This window comes from Daphnia magna, linkage group LG7, assembly GCF_020631705.1.
Source record: "Daphnia magna isolate NIES linkage group LG7, ASM2063170v1.1, whole genome shotgun sequence".
Lineage (NCBI taxonomy): Eukaryota > Metazoa > Arthropoda > Branchiopoda > Diplostraca > Daphniidae > Daphnia > Daphnia magna.
This window is the reverse complement of record NC_059188.1, coordinates 3871540-3886192: the sequence shown is the minus strand read 5'-3', so window position 1 is coordinate 3886192 and position 14653 is coordinate 3871540. Positions and strand designations below refer to the sequence as shown.

Sequence of the window (14653 nt, the reverse complement as noted above, 5' to 3'; positions counted from 1 at the left end):
GTGACCGATATATGAACGATATATCTAATATGGATCCATTCTTGTTTATCGATAAACAAATTTATAATTTTGTATTTTGTCAGCAGTCCAGGTTTCAAATTGTTACGATGGACCATGGTTTTACCTACTGATGGTGCACTTAATAATAATGAATGTCACAATGATAAGTTAGTCTATTGCAAAAATAACTGAAATGCCATTTTTGTGACCTCTATGGTTGTCGTTAGGACTCTCTGCGGTCTTCTGTGGGGGGTCGGGTCGGGTAATCGGGTAGCATATGGAAAAAAAATTATTTTTATCAGTATGCTATTTATCTGTTACTAAATTGTAAGTGGCTATAATATAAGTATATATATGATGTCCACTCCTGCGTCCCCTAATTGCTTTTTGATCCACCCGGCTATGGTCGAACTCACTACTGGCTTGTGTGGCTTCACGCAAGCCATAAAAAGGTAGCTTTTGCTGCTAGCGCCACGGAGCGGGTACGTTTTTTCCAAATACGCCACCGTAAACGACACCGGGTCGATTTCTTGGTTTACAAACCTCGGCAAGATGAATCTTTGAAGGGAGCCACTGCGCTGCGACTTCCTGGGCTTCAGCAATGAAAAGCTCTGATTTTACGATGGTGTCTAGGCTAATCGACGCCAGCTCGGATACACGCATGAGGGTGGAAAGCACTAAAACACACACTAGCTTACGAGCCAACTGAGCCAAAGACAGGCCGTTATTACGAAGGGTCCTCAGGTGAGCCAGGACCTCGTCTATGTCCCATGTATCTTCGTACCTGGGCCTAGGGGGATTAGAATTAAACACCATGGCCATAAGGGCCTTAACTAAAGGGTGTTGTCCGATAGCCACAACATATACTTTCTGCAGCGTAGAGGAGAGCATAGAGCGATAAACGTTGATCGTCCTATAAGCTTTCCCACAATGAAACAACTCAGGCAAAAAAGAAAGAATTACATTTAAATCATTAGATAAGGGATCGTGATCGATCCTATTACACCAGCAGCTCCAAATGTTCCATGCCGCCTGGTAGTAGGAGTGAGTTGTAGCGCGCGTTCCCACCATGATGAGTCGGATAGCGTTCTCCGGAACGCCTCCGCTTCTAAAGCGATTCCGGATAACTTCCATGCGGTTAGACGGAATGAATTACCTTGACAAAGAGGGTGTTGTGCTCCTAGGCTGGATTGGAGCAGTTTCGGGTGTGGCCGCAGCATCAACGGCACGTCGACCGCCAGTTCCAATAGAAGAGGAAACCACGGCTGACTCTGCCAAAAAGGGCAGACCAGGACCAGACTCGATTGCTCCCGACTGACCTTCGATAGACAGTCTTTTATCAATGAAAAGGGGGGGAAGGCATACCCTTGGAGCTTCCTCCAACTGGAAGAGAGAGCGTTGATCCCCCAAATACCAGGCTGGGGTAGCCATCTCACAAATCGCGGCAGCTGGGCGTTCCATGATGATGCAAACAGATCCAGCGACACCATCCATCTGCCCGCGATCAGCCGGAAAGCTTCCGTTGCTAACCGCCAGTCGCTCCAAACCGGTTTCCGCCTCGATTTCGCATCTGCAATTCCATTTAGATGGCCCAGCAAGTGAGTTGCCAGTAAATTAATCTTGCAGGACTCGCACCAATTGGAAATGTCTAAGGCTAAATCACACAGGGGTTCTGATCTTGTTCCCCCCAACTGATTAATATAAGAGACGGCAGTAGTGTTATCTAATTTTAACAAAACTGAACAGCTGCGTAGGTCGTTGGCGAATGAGCGTAAAGCGTTAAAGGCGCCCACCAATTCCAATTCATTAATGTGCTTAGGAATATCGGCCGATTCCCATGGTCCCGCAGTCGTGACCCCCCAACAAACCGCTCCCCAGCCGGATAGAGTGGCGTCGGAGCAAATAACTAACGCTGGACACTGTTCGAATAAAGACTTGCCTTTCGAAAGAAACGTATTGCCCACCCACCACGACAAATCTTCTCTCGATTCCGGCGACAAGGTTATCCGTTTCCGCATGTCTTCCCTCCCGTCTACGAGTCCAGCGTTGTACTGCCGCTGCAGATGCCGATAATGAGACTGGGCAAAGTCAACCACTGTTGAAGCCCATGAAAGCAGGCCTAAAAGAGAAGCAAGATCTTGAAGAGAAAACTGAGGGCATAACAACGCTTTCTCGCACAGATTAACGATACATGACCTCTTCTTTAAGGGCAAGGAGATAGTGAAAGCGATCGAATCGATCACGAATCCGATGAACTCTATGCTATGATGCGGGATGAGCACGGACTTTTCCCTGTTGATGACAGATCCCAGCCCATCCAAGACTGTTTCTGCAATCCTCAGGTGCTCAAGCAATGACTCTCTACTGTAAGCGCAAAAGAAAAAGTCGTCCAGATACACGACTACCTTAATGCCCCTTGCGCGTAGCCAGGTAACGATTGGTTGAACTAGTTTGGTGAAGGTCCAAGGGGCCGACGCCAGCCCAAACGCCATACAGGTAAACTGCCACAACTCCCCCTCCCACCTAAACTGTAACAGGTGTCGATCGACCTGATGAAGGGGAACCGTAAAATAGGCATCCTTCAAGTCGATTTTTTCCATCCAACAACCTGGCTTCACGAGATGTCTAGCGTTGTTAAGGCCCTCCATTTTAAAGTGGCGATACACAAGAAAACTATTCAACCCCTTAAGATTAATAATGGGCCTCCAGGATCCGTCGCTTTTGGGAACGAGAAAGAAGCCGCTGACGAAGCCCTGAGATCCCACCTCCACCACCGCACCCTTGCGGATGATTTCTGAAACCTCCTGGTCGCAAATTTTCTTTTGGAGGTTTGACATGTGCATATTAAAGGCCGGTTCTAACTGGAATGGGGTGCTGGTAAACTCAAGCTGAAGGCCCTCCGATACCAGGCTTAAAATCCAAGGGTCGCTGGAAATTTTGGACCAGTTGGACCAGTTTTGGACCAGTTGGGGATAACGGAGTCACATGAATGTACAGTATGTTGCAAAGAAATCTGTCGAATAAGGCCATAGGATTTTTATGTTTTATTTTCAGCATATTGTCCGCAAGATGGCTTGTTTTGACAGCGACGTTTTCCGCAAGCATAGTTCTGCAGAATCCTACCTACTGCAGCAGACGGTTTTAGCCGAATGTCAATTGTCAAATTGAAAACGTAAAACGTAAAAAATAAATGTTGTTCTAAAGCGTTCTTGTTAAAAGATATTGTTAGATAGCATTACACTGTGAAAAGGTAAATGTGCAAAACTTTTAAAATAAAATTTTTATCTTTATTTCTTTTTTATATTGCTTTAGGTAATAGGAGCTGTGGAAAATTGAGAATAAAAAAACATCACAACCAAGTCTCTGTTTTGTTTGTATTTTTTGGTTTCTCAATAAAAGGAAATACCTATTAACATTAAAATCTGTTTTTTGGATTCCCTCAACAGTGTAATGGTATACTTGCTACAAGTTTGCATAATCCTATTACAATTTATAAAGGCTAAGGCTAGACCCGCAGTGATAGAATAATATATACCAGTTAAAGCGGAGGTAGGCTATGATGTAACTACAACCTAAGGTAATGATATAAGATAGATTTAAAACTACAGTTACTAATTATTTTGTTACAGGAAGTTTAATCGTTAAATATTTTACTCTTACAAGAGTGTGGTCTGCTACTGTTTTCTGTTGGCACGATTAACATTATTTATTAAAACCGGCTTTCATTAAAATTTATGGCATTTAACAGGTGTCTACAGATTACTAAAATAGTGTAATTAATGCAAATACAGCCTTATCACTTATCTGTTATTATATACTTTACATTTTGTAACTTATCGTTGTATACAGATTGTTTAAATAAAACATTTTGATACATGACACCTGTATATTAGGTAGTTTATTTTCAAAATTAAATAAAACAAATGAAAGGTAAATCTTCTTGACCAAAATCCTTTTTTAGAAACACAATAAATGACAGAAACATAGAACTTAAAACAGGGAACCATTAGAAAAAAAATTCTTCGCTTTCAAGAATGAAGTTCACTTTGGTGTAAAAGAATCTAAGAGCGCTTTCCAATACACGTCACAACTGCTTTTTGTATCCCAGAATTTTTCGATGAGGGCCCATAGATCTTCTTGGTTTCCTGGCTGTTTCGCGTTAAGGTAAATTGTTTTTTCGAGATCCAACCATACCTTTCGAAATGGCCAAACATCTCTGAAATTTTCCGGCCACGGATGTGCCGTAACATTATCTTGGCCACTGATCCACTCCTGCAATGCGTCCGTGATGCGTGATGCTTTTCCGTCCAGGTAGGTAACATTGACAATCTTGAACTCCGTCAGCAATTCCGGACAAAATTCATCGCTGAATACTTCGATGATCTCGCTAGGGAAATTGTCCACCCGACAAATGGATCCTACTCCGCCAGTCGTTGAGAACCAAGCCCACACATAAATGGAATGCTTCGTTTTTTTTACCTTACATGGGGAATTGTCCAAAAATATGTGACCGGCTTGATGGATACTAAAGAATAACAAATAATAATAATAATAATAATTACTTTTCAGCGCAAAAATAATACTTAAAATTAAGAGCCTTACCTGAATGTAGCGGAGTCGGTAAAAATAGTATTATTCCATTTTTTCCTATCACGCCGGGATGCAAGATCACTTGGCGTGGTAGATATTAAATTTGGGAATGATGACGATGCCATGCTGAGAGCGAAATTCGTGTCTACACTTCAAGAAAAATGACAAGAAATGAAACACGAGACCTTGACTTTTGTCCGTGTCGAAATCATGAGAGGAAAGGGTAAGAAAATATCACATAGGTTGGAATTGAACAGAAAGTAAAAAAAAAAGCTACCTAGGCTGAAGTGGGACAGGAAGTCTGTAGCTGTGACGTAGAGGGATTTATCCTTGACCTAGGTCGAACTGCGTAAGCTGAAAAAAGTATACCTTTTGGCACTACATAGTTTTTAAGTGTAGGAGGAAAAGCTCAGTAATAAAAATTATTGAATAAGGTCAGTCGCACCTCTAAATTTCCTTAAGCGTTATGTTTTTTCGGGAACCGGGCAAACATTTAAGTCTCCAAGATAAAGGAGCTATAGTTGCGCTTTTTAACCAAAATACTAGCATACCTGAAATCGCAGAAATAATTCAATGCCACCCGAATACGGTGAAAAAGTGGATCCATCGATACGAAGAAACTTTTGACGTTAAGCGCAAAATAGGATCCGGAGCAACCCGTAAAACGACGCCAGCGCAAGATGCAATGTTGTTGCAGGCCATAAGTGCAAAACCAATCAAAACGCTGCAGGAACTAAAAGGTAACAGCAACATCAAAAGTTTTATGTTATATATTGTTAAAGCTTAAGCATCGATAGATATTTGTGAATTGCCCATTCATCGAGGAACGATTTCTCGAAGACTAAAAATGCATGGCATTCACGGGAGAATTGCTGCCAAAAAAGAATTCCTTACGCAGGCCCAAAAAAATGCAAGATTAGCATTCGCAACGGAATTCGTCAATAATGATGCAGATTGGTGGGCAAAAGTCATATTTAGTGATGAAAAAACTTTTGGGTAAATAGTGTATTTGGGTTATTTTTTTGAAATTTTCTTTCATTATTTAATGTTCACTTAATAGTTCCCACGAGTGTGGTCGTTCCTTCGTTTATCGAACTAACGGAACGAGGTTCAACCCTAGCCACACTCAGGTGATTAAACGGAGCGGGAGACAATCAATTCCAGTTTGGGCCTGGTTTTCATCCGATGGTGCCGGGAAAATGCATCGTATCAGCGGCCGTCTTACGGCTATAAAATATATAGAAATATTGGAGAACGATCTCTTACCATCTGCATGGGCTAGGTTTGGAACGGATGAACTCATTCCATTTGTTCAGGATCAATCCCAAATCCACAGGAGTTTCCTCGTTCGGGACTGGTTTGAAGATGAAGGTGTCTCCTTTCAGCTTCTGCCTTGGCCACCAAAAGGAGCAGATTTAAATCCCATTGAAAATTTGTGGAGTGAAATGGTGCGTGAAATGGATTCCCACCACGCCAAAAATCCCGAAGAACTTTGGAATGCTGTCAGTAATAACTGGAACCATCTAAGTCAACGGCCATCTTACTGGCAAACTCTCGCAAAGTCCATGGTGTCCCGTCTGCAGCTTGTTATAGCTGTGGATGGCGACTGGACTAAGTATTAGATGTGTATGTAGTATTGTACGCAATAATAAACACATAATCTGAAAATCAACTAGGTGTATTTGCATTAATTACACTATTCGATACACATTCAAAGCCTGTTTTTAATAAAAAATGTTAATCGTGCCAACAGAAAAAAGTATTAGAACACACACTTGTAGATGTAAAACATTTAACGATTAAACTTCCTACAAAAAAAAATTAGCAACTGTAGCTTAAATTCTATCTTATTTCATTACCTGAGGTTGTAGTTACATTAAAGCACCCCTCCGCTTTAACTGGTGTATATATTATTGCATCACTGCAGATCTAGCATTAGCGTGTATGAATTGTAAAAGTATTATTTAAACTTGTAGCAAGTATACCTTTACACTGTTGAGGATTTTTTTGTGGATAGACATTTCCTTTTATTAATATACCAGAAAACGCAAACTCCACGGAGGCTTGATAATGATGTTTTTATATTCCCTATTTTCTACAGCTCCTATAAAGATAAAATTTTAATTTAAAAGTTTTACACATTTACCTTTTCACAGTGTATTGCTATCTAACAATTTCTTTTAACAAGAACACCTTGGCACAACATTTATTTTTGACGTTTTACGTTTTCAATTTGACAATTGACATTCGGCTAAAACCGTCTGCTGCAGTAGGTAGGATTCTGCAGAACTATGCTTGCGGAAAACGTCGCTGTCAAAACAAGCCATCTTGCGGACAATATGCTGAAAATAAAACATAAAAATCCTATGGCCTTATTTGACAGATTTCTCTGCAACATACTGTACATACCCGCCGCGGCCGTTGAAATTGTGGTTGGCACGGCCCTGATAGGGGCTGGATCGACCACTGCTGAATCCGACGCGACCTCTCTGCGAGTCAGTATCATAAAAGTTGCTTCGATCTCCGTAAACTGGACCAGCAGCCTCCCGGTAGAAATTTGATCCAGGTGTTCCAGCAGCCCTTTGCTCAAGTTGCTCCGTCGAGCGATTACTACCGCCAGCGCGGTCAGGTTGGCCCAAACTGACCATTTTCTTCACAGTATCGGATGATCTTACCATCTCCTTGACAAAGGACTTTCCGAAGAGATCTTCCGCTTCGTCGGGGTTGAAATTGGAATCATTGCTCAGCATGAAAGTGAAAGAAAGCTTGTCTGTCGAAGGATGGTGTGGTGACGTGCATCGGTTAGTGAATGATAGGCTTCACCTAAGAGGGATAGCGCTGTCTTCACCGCCTCGTGGTGGGCATCGTCCACCAGCTTCTCGTTGGCCAAAAATAAAATGGGCTTCACCGCGTCGAGCACCTTTCGTTTAATCTTGTAAAGATCCTTCTCATGCGAATCAATTGACTCTTTACTAGCCTTTGAATTTTTTACTGCCATCGAACGTTGGTAAATGGCGTCGTCCAGATTTGGAACACAGGCAGGAAACGACCCCCATCTCTTTGTTCTTTTCCTTCTCGACCCCATTACACAACAACATTTTCAACTGGGCCCCACGATTCTTTGAAACGTTGAATTTAAGCGGCCCGTCCAATCTTGCCTTTTTTGCCAGCGGTTCGCCATTATTCTCAGTAGGATTGCGATCCTCGTCTATGGCCACAAGTGGATCGAAAGGTAGTTGAGGAGTTGCTGAATTCTCGCTTCCAGTCCACTGATCTCTACCTGGCGCCTCCACTGAAATTTCTGAATCAGAGCCCCCATCCGCCATTGCAGAGATTTTTTTTTAAAAGGGTGAATGAAAGAGGAGGACGATTAAACGAAAAGATAGGTACGAAATGGGAACCTCCCCTCGATTTAGTCGAAAAAGACAATTAACAATAATGTCACCCTGCCTTCTAAGAGGGAAAGGACAAGGACACGGACACTGTAAAAAAGAAAAAACTTAAAGACAAAACCGGCGCGAGAGAGAACTAAATTCTATGACTGTCCCTGCTGAAAGCTGGAAAGGTCTGATACGAGGCGTGAAGACCACCCCAATTCATCGATGTTATTATGTCCCCCTGGTGGCTTTAAATTAGCTGAAATAAAATTGGTCAACACTGTCAAGTCGAACGAATTTTTCGAATGCAATGGAAATACTATTTTGTATTGCAAAAATTGTGCTACTTAGCCGGGGGGTAGGGGAGTCTACCGATGATACAGTCTACACTTTTCCAGACATTTAATACCTAAGGCAAAAAAAATGTGTCTGGACTGACATTACCCAACCCCCCTTATAATGATTTTGCGCCAAAACCGCCCTACCTCTCCTTAAAAAGGTAAACTATTAATATTTTCTACCCACAGATGGCTTTTTTAAAACAAATCGGTGTTCACCTTTTTGTGCAGGATAATGTACCCACACAGCACACTGACGTCTTTTAAAGGATATTTATTTATCCTAGCAGCACTACTAGAATTTCTTTACTCTGTCCTGAAATCCTACAATGATGACTTAAAGACGTATTTAGAAGGTGTTGATGACCGGCAAAAACTGAACAATACGCGGATTTTTATGGTCACCAAAGGTCTCATTTGGGCGTTCACTGGGACGACTTTTTGCTCTACCAAAAAAGACGCTAAAAATATTGTTCTGCCATCAGATTCGAACACGGGTCTCCCGCATAACAGTCGAGTAATCTGTGAGGATTGATGTATCCGGCGACGGAAATTTAAGAATTGTCACCGATGACGTCTCCATAAGCCCAGTTAAGGCAGACAGCAGACTTCGGAAAGTAGCACGGCAGCGCTATACCAGGAACCTGCTCACTGACAAGAGCCACCAGGGAGTCGTGGCTAATTGCCTCTCCCTGGATGGAACATCATTAGATATGGCTCGCCTGGTATCCTGCCGTACGCCCCTCTTCTTTCGCGACTGGAGATACCTTCACAGAGCCCGGCTCGACATTCTTCCTCTTCGGGGGCACTCGTGGTTTTGCTCTCAGCAGCAGGAAACGAGTTGCCGGCGATGTGGGAAGGAAAATGAGACTGGGTATCACGTTCTTAATCTCTGTGAAGAAGTTCTGCAGTTAGCCACCAAGAGGCACAACACCGTCCAAGATCTCCTGGAAACGCTGCTAGTCAAGCAAGCCCACAACGTGACTGTAAACAAAGCCATCCCGGACAACGTTTAAGACCAGATGTAGAATATATATTATCTGGTTCCCGGGTGATGTGGATCATAACCAACCAGGGAGCATGGAGAATGCTTACCAGCGAAAGGTTGAAAAATATTCTTTGCTTGGAAGGAATCTTCCCCTGTTTATCGGGTCCCTTGGATCATGAAATCCCAGGAACGATGATATTCGTTCGACACTTGGTATCGATGCACGGTCCTGGGGTGCATTCCAATTCAAGGCCCGATTAGCAGCAATTCAGGGATCAATGGAAATGATGTGTGCTCACTTCCATTATGGTGCACCAAAGCCCGAAGACGAGGAGATCCCCCTACTCCATGTAGAAACCCCTTTCCCAGTAGAATAGCTAATTTCCATTTTATTTTAATCTAGTTTCTTTTTTCAAAATCTTTTAATTTATTTAGCCCTATTTTAATATATTTTAAACGCACCCTCTCATACAAGTCTATTCCCCCCTGGAAAACCCCACTAAAAACTAACCATATGCGCAACATTCACACATTATAAGCTTTTTTAGACTGACAAATATTACAGTGACATTCTTTTGGATTCCAACATTAAGAAATGAATTTTTGAATAAAATTTAGCATTAAGAAAATCGACACTTTGCGCTCTTTGACCAAAATACCAGAAAAGAAACATAATTGTTATGAGTTTCGATCATTGGACTCCCGCATCATAGACTGAGCTTCTTCTTCTTAACCAATCACTACGTATTCGTATGAAAATAGTAATTCTAGATTATTATTTGATGTGGTGTACGTAATTCTTACAAAGTTGAACCCCATCGCTACACTGTGAATTGTGGCAACGTGGCTTTTAAGGAAATGGATTGAAATAAGACGTCTTTTGAGGGATGTGATTTATTTTTAAAAAGAGCCGTGGATTAAGCGCGTCCTTATAACGTCCTTTGGCGGTCCAGTACTCCACGTCCTAGTAAGACAGATTTAGGATGAGTTACTGCATTGTTATGTGGGTAATTTGTATTTTGTTTGATATCTTGTATTACATCTTCAATATATAAATGCTTGCAACACATTCAGGGTTATTTTGCCCGATGAAAGACAGCGTCAATAGCCAATATGAATCAGATGTTGAAGATCAATCGCACAATAAACAGCCTTTGCCAGTGAGATCATTGGCTTACAGACATAATAAGGCTGGTGAATAAAATTTACATGGAAGTTTTTAAGAACATGTTATTTACTTGTTTTTTATTCATCAAACAAATTCAACAAAAAAGACCTGTCACATCCCAAATCCAATAAAAAGAGTTTCAAGAAGAATCACCTAATCATGCATTGTCAATGAGATCAGTGGCCAGCAGGAATACAAAGGCTGGTGAGTAAAATTTATACAGAATTATTAAGGGTGACATTGCTAACTATGTCTCTACCTTTATTTCGCTATATTTTATTTATTAGACAAACTCAACGATGAAGACCTGTCATTGTCTACATCCAACAGTAGCTCCTCAACTGCCAACAGAAAGAAGGGGGGTGCAAGAGACACGAGCAGTAAGAATAGCCAGCAAGATTCACAGTTAGCAGAGCAATTGCACAATAAAAAGGCAGTGTCAGAGAGATCAGTTGCAAACAGAAATAAGACTGGTTAGTATAATTTATACAGAATTGTAAAGTGTTACGTAACACTGGAGACATGGTGTTGGAAGTAAGTACAATTTTAATTCAAGATTTAGAAAGTATGATCTTAATCAGATAATTTTGTTTTACAGCCAACCAGACGGAGTTAAGAAGACTGGCCCTCATCGATCTTGATCGTGAGATTGATTACTTGTTCATATTATCAACCACAAAATACCGTAACAGGGGTTAAATACACAATTCCTTTTCTTCACTTTGTAAATTTTATCTTTTTATTTTTTTTTTCCATTTTCTGGTAAATTTAACACTTTTTTTCTGTCCACGACCATTTCGGTGGGTCAAAACGGGGAAAGAAGCCAACCACATAACACAATGTAGTCCGTCGGATGTCCGACAGATGTCGAGGTCGGATGTTGAGTACATCTTTTTTATATCCGCTGGACAGCCCGACATCCGGGGCGCGTCAAGTGACAAATGAGACGAATCCTGATTTTCCATAAGGTCCTGTACAAAGTTTAGTACAAGCTGATTACCGGCAGAAGGCTGCTGAGATCAGGTATATAGCGTTTCTAGTGTATTGTTGTTAATCAGACGAATCAGGATTCGTCTGATTTGCCACTTAACGCGCCACCGATTTGGATGTTCTATGGATGTAATTTTTTGTGGTTTTGACCGCCCTCAACAGCGCCGTCGGTCATTCTAATGATATCCGAACGGGCTTTTATTTGGCTATAAATATGACATGTATTGGACCTATAACTTTGAAAAAACATTAGGCTCTATCTTGATTTGAACTCGGGTTTCCTGCTCAACAGTCGAATATTATTCCACTGTTCCATCCTAGAGATATACTATTTATCATTTTCGAACAGTCTAATAGAATTCTTGTAAAACACCTGAGTTTTTTTCGATAACAAATCACCAACAGGATTTTTAAGAAGTCAAGATGATGTGAACTTAGGTTAAACCTGAAGTGTATAAATTGCAATTAAAGAATTTATGCTAAATATTTTTTAAATTTTAAACTTCAGCATGATTTATTAAGTTTAAAGTAGTTTTTGATTATTTGAAATTAAAATCCTATCATAAGTATACTTGCTTCGAATATTATTAAATGCAGAATAATATATATTTTCTGTAAGTTAATTTCCAATGGCTTGGTTCCCGTAAGCTAAACGGCAAGCAAAACGGCTGTGCAAACAAACTCACGACTTACATATATTTTATTCATTTTTTGTTATAAATTAAAAAATAAACCATCTGGCAAATAGATAACTAATCATTTATTTTGTTTATTTTTTGTATTAAATGCTGGACTTAAAATAAAAATACATTAAAGGGAAAAATTTGAACACGGTTAAGTTATCCCTTTTTGGAAACAATTAAATTTTGACAATTAATAATAAAACTTAGCGATCGGCCCCAATTAGCTCTAATCGAGTTAACCACTCCGCACCGATAAAGTGAATTCGGGGCTCAATTGAGGTGGCAATTTTTCAACCAGGGCGGTGCGGGGATAAATTTGAGGTTAACCCGTTGCCCCGACGCAATTAAAAAAAAATTCCGTTCTTTCGGTTTCAGAGTTAAAATTGGGGCAGGCTGGTAGAACGAGCTATTATCGGGGTTGTTATCGGACCAATCGGGTGAAACAGTCAATCGATTATGTTTTTTGCATCGATGAATCGATTGATTGCAATCGGGGTAGCTTCCCTGATAAAGTACCTCGATTAAACCCCAATTGAATCTGGGGAGAGGAATTTTCCACCCTGAGCCCTGCCTCGATTACCCGAAATGAGAAACCCGATTGGAAAAAAAGCACCCCGATTAGCTCAAGGCCGATCCTTAAATGAAACAAAAGAAAATCTTCTTGGCTGTTATAAGGAGGTCCGTAGAATATAATTTTTCGCACATCCATTGCACTTCCAAGGTGACTAGCGGACGGACATCCCTGGAACTACCCATTGAGTACATGGATATCTAATGGATGTTCGGCCATGATTCGGACGTCCGACGGCAGAAATGTGCTATATGGGATATCGGTTCCGAGAAACCTGTTACTTACCCCTATTACTGGTTTTTACCCCGATGAAAAGTAGTTGGCTATTTGTTTCCTGGTTTGTCGCTAAGTATTTTTACTGGCCAGTTGTAATATTATGGCATACTTCATTTTGGATTAAAAATGAAGCCAAATTTTCTGATTACAGAAACGTTGGGCGGTGTAAATAGTAATATTAATTTGGTATGAGTTTCTTACAAGGCAACATTTTATTTCATTCAAGTATTGACCACTACAACTGTTCAATTCATTTAATCCTTGTTGTTGACAAAGTTTTCCACCGAAGGGCTTGCCTTTGCACCAATCACTCACTCTATAAAGCAGCAAGGCCTCTTTGTGGGCGGAGTTTTGTGTGTGTATCTGTCTGTTTGTTTGTCCGAGGAATTATTTTTGTGCGCACGCTGCCATTGGTTCCAGGCAGCTCACGTGATTTTGACCTTACCCCGTTTCCGCTTTTCTTGACTGTGGCTATTCCCAACACCGCATTCCGGAATTTATCTACACGTCTTCACCGTCATAGCGGACGTCAACAACATGCTCAGCGTTCATTTTTCAACGCCGTCAACTCAACGATACGAACCAGTACAATTCGCTATTCACATTTCAATCAATTACATATCCAATAACAAACTGTAATAGAATATTCCCCTTTTTGCTTCCTTTAACGCAAGCCACCAATGAATTGTTTTCTTTGACAGCTCCATTGACTGCGTTCCAACACCCTTCAGATACCTTTCCCATTTGCATCCCTCGAAAAACCACCAATTCCTTGGGTCCTTAACAGCTCCATTGACTGCGTCCCAACACCCTTTAGAGGCCGTTCCCTTTTGCCCCCCTCAACCAACCACAAATTCATTGTATTTTTAACAGCTCCATTGACTGCGTTCCAACACCCTTGAGAGACTGTTTCCTTTTGCATCCCTCAAACAATCACTATTTCATTTTGTTCTCTACAGCTCCATTGACTGCGTTCTAACATCCATATGAGACTGTTCCCTTTTGCATCAATCAAACAACTAAATTTTTCCATTATTTTGAACGGTCACACAGTAGTAGAAACTGTTCCAAATAAGGAATAACTGTTTAATACTATTATTTTGCAGCAGCAATATATATATTGTTTTGTCACAAGAATTGCATTTTTTATTTATTCCTTTGTTTCAGGTTTTTCACTTTTTTTATCCATTTGTTGCAGTGCCACCCTCCTGCATATGAGCGAATGTACATGCTGTCGTGCCAGGCTCACCATTTTCTCCATTTCCGATGCATGTATGTAAGCCCTAGAAAACAAATGACATTTGGATTGCAAATTTAGAAGTAGTTCAATTATTAGATTGGAAACGCAATTTTCAGCAATAGAAATATGAAATTTGATTTGATGGACACTTGATAACACTTACTGTTTTGCCGTATTGGTAAAACAGTTAGTCTTGGCTTCTGTTAGTCTCTTCTCCATTTCCTTCATCAACTGTATGGCCTGGTTTTCCGGATATTTTCGATATCGCAGCAATTCCGCAGCTCTTTTTCTTTTTTGTTCTTCGAATTTCGTTTCTCCTTTATTTCTTTTAGTTTTTGTTCAATTTCCCTTCTCTCATGATCAATTTTCCTCTTCTTCGCCAACAATTATTTTTCCGTTTCATTTTCTACTTCTTCGTCACCGTTTTTATCC

At 40.8% G+C, this 14653-nt stretch overlaps 2 long non-coding RNA genes across 2 annotated transcripts; one reads left to right on the top strand and one right to left on the bottom strand.

Moving 5' to 3' along the window:
• Positions 1-3054: 3054 nt before the first annotated feature.
• LOC123474318 lies at positions 3055-3879 on the top strand. The gene is made up of 2 exons (XR_006648938.1): positions 3055-3250; positions 3313-3879. It is a non-coding gene; the product is annotated as an uncharacterized LOC123474318 (long non-coding RNA).
• A 2371-nt stretch (positions 3880-6250) lies between these two features.
• LOC116926699 lies at positions 6251-8141 on the bottom strand. The gene is made up of 2 exons (XR_006648835.1): positions 6576-8141; positions 6251-6519 (listed from the first exon to the last, which is right to left on the bottom strand). It is a non-coding gene; the product is annotated as an uncharacterized LOC116926699 (long non-coding RNA).
• Positions 8142-14653: the final 6512 nt, after the last annotated feature.